We start from the raw sequence: 9,750 nt of genomic DNA on the forward strand, positions 1-9,750 counted from the left end.
GCAATGTCTATTATGACGTCATAGCTAGATTTAGCGGAAAAAAATATAATTTGCAACATAGCAGATAACAAACAATTCAATACATTATTATTACAAACAGTTCAATTTGGGTTTAAAAATACGGATGAAATGTTTTTCTTTTTCTCTTCTTTGTACATTACTGTCACTCAACAGTTTGTAAAATGGAAATATTTTAAACTGTTTATTGCCGCAAGTGTCCAAATGCTCACTTAACGGTATCTGTCGATATCCCGGGGTGTTTATGTGTTGTTTGTGTACACGCACACGGGCCCGAAGTGGATTGCTTGTTTCCCCAATATAGTACTCGTTGAAGCCTGGACATGTTATAACATATAATACATTCTTAGTGTCACATGACATGTCCGTCTTTACGATGAATTCTTTTCCGCTGAAGTCGTACTTAGATCCCTCTGTAATATGGTCACAGGTCCCGCATCGTGGGTTTCTACACTTAGTAACTGTGTGTTTAGTATCAACATGGGAAGTGCACAATATTCGTTTTATATTTTTAGGCTGACGTCTGCTGTTAATGAAGTTCACATCTTTGTAAATTTCTTTCGTGGATTGGTCGTTGATGAGGATATTATTAAACTGATGAATTATTGGCGTAATGTTCATATTTCTTGGATTAAAAGTATGTACAAATGGAATAATATCAATGGTTTTTTTCCGGATGTTTTCTGTCTAATAATTCCGATCTATCATACGTCCTGGCTCTACGAATTCCGTCGTCAATGAGACCTTCGGGATAACCTTGGTTAGTGAGGTAATGTTTGAGTTCCCCGAGGCGTATGTCTTGGGTGTTTTCATCGCTCACAATGGTACAAATACGTCGAGCTAAATTATATGAAATAGCAGTTTTTGTATGATGAGGGTGACACGAATTAAAATGAAGATATTGATGTGTGTCAGTTGTTTTGTAGTATATATCAGTAAAAAGTTTTGAATTCTTCTTTATAACCAGAACGTCCAAAAATGGTAATTTGGCGTCACTACTTTCTAAAGTAAATTAGATGTTGGGATCAAGGTTGTTCACAAGTTGATGAAATATCTTTAAATTTTCGTCACTATTATTCCATAAAATAAAGCAACTAGATTTAATAGATCTGGCTTCTTCTTCTCCCCAGAGTGAAAGTATTTGTTCGTGAAGCTTTTCTTCAAGGTATCCAAGAGTAAGAGTGGCGTATGTTGGTGCCACCTTTGTCCCCATTGCTGTACCTTTCACTTGTAAATAATGATTTTTTCCGAATGCAAAGGTGTTGTTTTGAAGTATTATATGTAATCCTTCGAGTATAAATTCTTTTGTAAAGCGATCTTGTAGAATTTCAGGATGCTTGTTGATCCAATAGCTCACCGCTTTTATTCCAAGCTCTGTTGGTATATTAGAATATAAACTGACCACGTCAAATGACACAAGTTTTGCGGTATGTTGAACACTTTCAGGCAATTGGTTTATAAAATTCACATCATCCTTAATAAAACTGGGAGGGTTTTAGTAAAATATCAATCAAATGACTTAATCTTTGGGTGGATGAATTAGGTCCTCCTACTATAGGTCTAAAAGAGAGGTCTTCTGGATTTAGGCAGCAAATATATTCTCCAGTCTGGGTTTCTACAGCATTTTTTATTTGTAATGATTTATGCACTTATGGTAATCCGTAGAATTGACTTTCTCGGGCATCAAAGTTAATAAGATAGTCTCTCTCCTTTGTAGTGATATTTGACAAATTTTCATTCACAAATTGTTTTATTTTTGACAGAGTTTTTTTCTCCTGATTTTCTTCAACGTGTTTATAATATTCTGGGTCAATAAGCATATCTAATATTTTAACTTCATAATATGCCTTAATCATTACAACAACTCCGCCTCCTTTGTCGGCCTCTTTGATAACAATGTATATATATATATATATATATATATATATATATATATATATATATATATATATATATATATATATATATATATAATCCGATCATAGAAATATTGTTTTGATACATGTTAAGCAAATCGTTTAAAGCATAAACAGTTAGATTATTTTTTACAATAACATATATATATGGTTTTCAAATTAAATCATTTATATCAGGGTGTATTTATTTATAAAATTGCAGTTGCCAAACCAAATGCGGTTTTGGTGATCATTGTGACGTCAAAAATATGACATCTTGACCTGTTATAAAGTACACAAATAAATGAACGTTTTTGCTGGTTTACATAAAGAAACATCTGCAAATGTAAATATTGTACAATGACCGGTGTGCATAATGATATAGTAATGCATAATTAATTAAAGTGCAATAGACAAATGATAGGGCGTTGGTAGCAGTGAGGTTCATTTAATTCCTCCTGACGATCTTTCATAGATAAAAACACGATAAGATTTCATCCAATGACTGCTGTTGATTAGTGTATTCCATCTTTACTTGGCATTAATTTCTTCCCGACAAAAATTTGTGGATATCCCTAATCTTCCTTCCTCCTTAGTATGGAAACCACCTAAAAAATAATCATGAACAATAAAAATTTAAATATAATTTACCTTTGTTAGCTAACTGCATGGGTATAAAGGCAATTTGCTTCCTTTGAATAAATTAAGGGGACGGTATACGATATAAAATTATTTCACTGCGAAAAATTAAGGTAATTTCAAATTCAAAAACATTTCCTGGATATAATCCATTCTTGCATATTACTGGAATAAAATAATTTGGATAAGGCTTTTTTATCTTTTCAAAAAGGTACATGTACTTCACTTTTTGTATTTTGTTGAAGCAGTAAATTGCTGTTTTGCAATTTCAAATAAAAAAATAACAATTTTATTAGTTATCTGATTACAGATTTGATATGTACTTACTTTATGCTGTTTTCAGTATTCAAACTTTATTTTATAAATAATATAGAACAGAAGATTAAATACTTATTAAACTAAATTGATTTTTACTTCTGATATTTTCATATATGTAATTATCTAAGCTGTTACAAATTTTGATAAAGAACCACTTAATTTATAAAATTTTACTTTTAGAATTCAACAATCTTTTTCGCCGATAGTCATGAGCAACAAAATACTGGACAAATGGTAGGTACATGTACAGACATTAACAAACCTAATAAGAAGTTTTTTGCGAGGAAATTTTCTGTAAATTAATAATTAAATTTATATGAAGAAATGAAATAAAAAAGACGTTTCGTCCACCATGTCGGCGATTAAATTTTCCACTCATTTAGAGGACGCTCACGTTCTGTGTTTTATTTTATGGCAGTGTCATTTGATACCGAGGAAAAAAATTGTTGATAATTTTTGAAAGTATAAAGTTGCATCAGTGGACAGAATACTGACCATTAATGATGTAAATGTATATTCTTAACACATTCCTTAACCGTTCAGTATATATAGAGAATATATCATTAACTGTTGAATTAAAACTTAGACAAAAAATCGAATAAACAGTTTACGCAAACAAGTATTTCTTTAAATGTAAAATCTTTAAGATGAAATAGACAATTTCTTATTTTGATATTTTTTAATTACTATAAGTGTGGCTTCATCTGCATTGGGAGCTATTCATGCAATGATATACTACTTAAAGCCAACAGAGGGACAGGCAAAAATTATGTGTTTTAAAGCCTAGATATCATTTTATTTAAAATTGTTACAATGTCATCAATAGTTGAAGTCCGTCCACTAATGCGATAAAATATAATTATATCGTCGGTAGTCATTAATTTTATATATCATTAATCATTTGCATTTTGATGATTAACGATATGATTTTAAAATTACATCATGTAACGGCTAGGAAGTGCGTTTATGATAAAATTATATCATAATTGGTCGATCCTCTGACCGCTTAAGCAACTGCATATCATAAATGGATACTGTATCATTACAGTTATAGGGTACTTTTATGTTCTATGGATGAGGTATGAAGAGTTTCGGGCGTCAATGTCGGATTATTATAAAGCAAAATTGTAAACTTAAATTTTAAAACAACTATTAAATAAATGAATAGCGACAAAACTTTTTCTTATATGCTTAAACACAAAACAAATTATTACAAAACAGGAAAATTCCATAAGATAATGTTGGCAGCACTAAAATGTTAAAACTTCAGTTCTGACCCGTGAGCCAATTTTATTTTATTTTTATTGTTTGTGATATACAAAACAAATTATTACAAATCAGGAAAATTCCATAAAATAATGTTGGCAGCACTAAAATATTAAAACTTCAGTTCTGACCCGTGAGCCAATTATTTTTTTTATTGTTTGTGATAATAACTATAAATGTATAACAATACTTCATGTAATAAGAAACCTTGTAGCCAATAAATACCCAAGGCATATATGAAGTTTAGATATTAACCTTATATAACTTGGACAATATAAGCACTTTGAAACTACAGTTAATAGTTTAGTGGTCTCATCAATTATTTTCTGTTGTTGTTATGTTCAATTTAAAAAAAATCTGCGTCATCTCGCTGGTGAAGAGTAAGACTTTAGTATGAATCAAGCTTCTGCTTGCACCGTTCCTTTTAAATCATGAGTCTATCATTTTTAAATGTTGATAAAGGTCAAGGCAAATTTTATTCCTATGACTATGTATTGATTTTGTCAGAAGTCCAGGAGTAGAGATTAATGGATTAAATGTATGTTTTGATTTTTTCCCCAAAAATGATTGGCATCAGACGGAATGGGATATTACAAATGAAGATTTTGTCGTCTCTTTTCCAAGACTTAATAAAACATTTTACTGATAATGAAGAGAATAAATATATTTTACAAATATTAATGTCTATGTTTATAGACGATGGGTGATGACAGAAAAAAGACGGACAACGGCTGATCATTAGTGATCTCAAGAAGTCGCGAGACTGACCTTTAAGATTAAATTACATTCTTCTTTAAATATTTAACATTTTTCTTAGATAAACATATTTTTAAATAACTTTGATGCAAGAAAAACCTGTCGATAATCAAATTTACAATATACATGTATATATATGCAACCTATTATGACTTGAACAAATGTGAAATATTTTCTTTCCCAATAGAACCACTAGAAATATTGAAAATAGTATGCCACTTTATGTACTGTTTGTCTTGCTGAATTTGATTAGGCAATAAGGGGCAAGTTTTGTCTAGAATTAATATTAGAACTTAAAATTAAGATAGACTCAATTTTTAAGACGGTGAACTTTCGTGACTTGTATGTGCAATATGTGTGGATTTTGTAAGTTTTTAGTATCTACTTACATGTATCAAACTTCATTCAACCGTGTTTTACGCCTTTTGTGAGTACTAAAAAAATTTTGTAGGCGTAGATTGTGGAAAAAAAGTGTAGGGAATCTCTTAAAAATCAATGAAAGTGAAAGTTGTGCAACTTAATTATTCTATCAAAGTAACAATCAGTATGACTCGTTGTTGTGTACCTCAATATTTGTTGGGTTCTTTGAAAGAAAATTCACATGGATAGCAATTAGATTTTGAATCAGATTGATGCCCCATATATTAAAATCGATCACGTACAAGCTCTCGCCATACAATCGTTCCATTTTTTAGAGCAAACTCTTTGTTCATCCGCCAACGAGTAGGTCTGAATAGATTGTTTACAGTATATACGGATTTTTGACACCTCATCTCTGTCGAGATCGGCTTAGATCCATTTCGTGGTCTCATACAACTAAAATAAGTAGGCGAGGCCACATCAATTAGAGATGTGTACACACAAATTAATCCGAAATTAGAAAAACCCTGTTCATATTTTCTGTAAACCATACAGTTCATCGCCTTAAAAAATATTTCAAACTCACAGTAATATGAATACTGCTTTTTTCATACCTTTATTTTGCAGTGTCTTTGTTTTGGTGTTTAGGCGTTTATTTGTGCGTAGTTTTTTTCCTTCAATTTTACTTTCATTCTCGTTTATTAACACTGTGTTGTACATCTCATGCAATATTAAGTTTTAACAGTTAATAAATATCTTTTTGTACTTTTACATATATTTTCAAGTTATTTTCTTCATAAATTCATCATTTATTTTCTCTGACATATGTAATATACAATTACAAGAATGGCTCTTAAATGCATGGTTACATTTTATGCTCGGCATCATAATTTTTTTTTCAGTTTTGATAGTATCAAGTTTCATATAATTTATTTTTTTTTTCCTAACATATAATTCTGATGGGTAAAATTTCTAGGTGAAATACTGCTTTAATTAGTGTTTTTCATATAACTGAAATTAATTACTCATATGTTTTAGGACTGTTGTTCCAATTCTTGAAAATATCTATTTCACTTTAGATATTTATTAGTCTCATAAATGTAAAAACGCATAAAATGTATTCATTCTATTTAATAAGTACGATCTTTTGCAAATTACAATATAATTTTGCAAACTGTTTATTTACTTTTCCTAATATTATAGTACAAAAATGCGTAAACTTCCACACTTGCTGTGACAAAGGTTATACGAAGTATCGATATGAACCAAAACTATTTAATATTTTGTCCATATATGCTTCCTAAAAACGTATGTAGCAAGATTATTTAGTTATCTTTAAGGGTCTAATGTGAATACTGGAATGAGTTGTGAAATGAACAATGTCATGATCAAAATTGTATTCGTTTTTTAACTAAACAAACATTTTCCTCACATCATATTAACTGTTTATTGTTTTATCTCTCAGTAAAACCTAATCCAAATAATTTTTGTATATTTTGATAGAGGGAAAATGTGTACTCTTTACCGTATATCTGCGGTATTACATGTATATTTTTGCTTCACTTCCATTTTTAGGAAATTAATACACATATCTATTTATATACATGTACATTTTTTTTTAATTCTTAAACGCAGTTGCAACAGTTGCAGAGTATGAATAAACAAAGCTTAATATGGTCAAACTCTTAGGAAGTATTACAATATTTAGTTGCAAAATATTTGTTATTTGTGACTGCTTTTTGTTGTTCTCTTTGTTATTGTTTATGCTATTCTTATAACGTAATTTATTTAGTTAACATGCAGTTAATGAACTCATATTAATTAAATTGTTGTAAATTTCAGTTTAAGCAACATTCACGAAAGAAAATCTGATGGAAGTAGTATTTATTGCATTGGTGGTGATGACAATTAGCTTGCATTAGTAGTACCAGCTGTAGTAAAATTTTGTTAACCTTCGTGCAGAAAGCGCGAAGATTTTAGCGATCTAAAAGACAAATCGTGACGCATTTAACCCGGAAAAAACTATATCACTCTAGGTTTGATTGAATTCTCTTTGTTTACGAAGAAAAAACATACATAATCATACCTGATAATACATAATGGGTGATAAAAAAGGGCAGGTATTGCAATTGGGCATTCCTGGTAGATCACAAGCTCTGGAGGCCGGCATTGACTGGGAAATCCCTGCACGTGGAGATTTCTACAGCTATCACGTGCTCTTGTATTTAATTAATTTGGATCCTATTTGTGTGACGATGCGATTCCGTTTCTATATAAAGATATTTACACCTGGTCGATCTTTTGTTTTACTTTCACTTACCTGTTCCGCGTTGAATTTTCAAAATGCTTTTGGAGCTTGACGAGTTACCGGACTGGTTGGAGTAAGTACTTTACTCTTTTTTTTAAAATATATTTTCTAGATTTTGAAATATGCATATGCATGGTGTTGCAGCATAGTAGGAAAATATACCTTGATACAAATGTACTTATTTTTTTAATTTTGCAATTGTTTTGACAAAACATGTGGTAAAATTCCGAAATATTTGTTATGTCCATAGGCATGTACTTCCATTTTAATTAGTCATTTTACAATTTTGCATGCAATAATACATTTATACATATAAGTACAGCAAGTTTGTACCGTGCTTCATCTATGGAATTTATCAACTTTATCAAAGTTTTAAGCAAAAGCCTTATCACAAACCGTATAGATTTTAAATTTTATAACGGATGGTTTGGACTTAATTCTCTACTATATACAAATGCTTTTGGGGTTTCAATTTAGAATTCTTTTGATTTTAAGAGAAATGCAAACCAAATCTACCCCCCCCCCCTTTTTTGGAAAAAAAACAGAGAAATATTTTTTTTCAACAGAATACATCTTATTTTAAAATATATCCGATAAGATTATGTTTGCAAGTCCAGTACGTTTGCAAATGTTATTTTTAAAGGGAAATGTTTGCAAAACAATTGTCACAAACATTATATGTAAACACAATTCTGAATGAATTCACAAACGTGCAATTTTTAATTTACATTTGTTGAGTATGTTTAGCCAGCGTCATGTCATTTCCCAATACCTCGGACCTATTTTTCGCATTCAAGATTGTAATCTTTATTTTTTTATTTAAAGTAAAAAATATTAAATTGAAATTAGATTTAGCAAAATTTCTATCGGAAAATTTACAATCATTGCTGAAAAAAATTAGTTGAAATACAGTATGTATTATACAATGTATACACAATGTACATGTACATGCTGAAGATCTGAGGGGAGTTTATGTTTAAACATTCGTAGAAAAAAAGTAATTATATACATGTAAATGATAAAGACATTCAATTTTTTCCTACTTTAAGAGTCCACGGAAGAATATGCGTCGTTGTGAAAAAAAAAATGATTGAAACCATAATAATTATTTAGCTGGATTTGATTGGGATGAAATAAGTACAATAAGGGGCAACTTTCATTGAGAACATTGAGTTTGTAATGCATGCAATAAACTACTGTTTCCAGTTTACCTCAACTTAATTAAGTTTTTAACTGTTCAGAATTTATAGATCTACCACGTTTCTTTAGAAACTAACTACGTTTGTCGAATAGTTATTTGTTTCATGCTTGTTACACGTATTTTGATACTAATTTGATATTGCAACGTTAGGTATCTTTTAATATTTCATTCTATAATTTGTATATTTTATCATCCTACATATTTAACATTGTTGTTTTTATCGTTTTGTGTTGTTATTGTTGTTTGTGTGTGTATGTGTGTGTGTGTGGGGGGGGGGGGGGAGGTGGGGGTGGAGGCCTAAATTAGGGCTTTGGAGAATTTGAATGCAAATACATGTACTTCTTTAAAGTATGGAATGTTTTATAATCGTGAACTTCTTAGTTAAAAACAGCAAAATGCATAGAAGCCTAAAACCGGACCTTTTAGCAAATACTGACACATTGGATCAGGTTTTTTTTTCGAAATCAGTTACTGTCAATCGAGAGAAAAATTGAGAGAGAGAGAGAGAGAGAGAGAGAGAGAGAGAGAGAGAGAGAGAGAGAGAGAGAGAGAGAAACTCGAAACAAAGACTTTAAAAGGGGGGTTCTTTATTTTCTAATAACTTTCAATATGGTTATTTACAAAATAGTGTTTTGGTTCTAGGTTATAGCTGTATAAGAATGCATTTCGAATACTTTCTCTCACGCTCCAAAATAAAGGGGATAGGCAGATTTGCATGAAACAAAGACAAGTGATCGTTATTCATATTTTGTTTAGTTAAATTCATTGCTACTTTCATTATATTCAATGCGCTTGTCATTGTTTAAATGCAGTTAACTTTTCAAATTATTATGATTTCGATAGTCCATATGATCATGTTTTTTTTTTAGATAGAGTCAAAAGGGTTTGGGAGGAGGAATAAAGGGGGATTATCAGAGAAAATAAGCAACTATTTTTTAATGCATTGGGATGTGTACTTTCCAAGAATGCCGTTGATTTAATGAATAACT

The sequence above is a fragment of the Crassostrea angulata genome, chromosome 1, assembly GCF_025612915.1.
Source record: "Crassostrea angulata isolate pt1a10 chromosome 1, ASM2561291v2, whole genome shotgun sequence".
In the NCBI taxonomy this organism is placed as follows: Eukaryota; Metazoa; Mollusca; class Bivalvia; order Ostreida; family Ostreidae; genus Magallana; species Magallana angulata.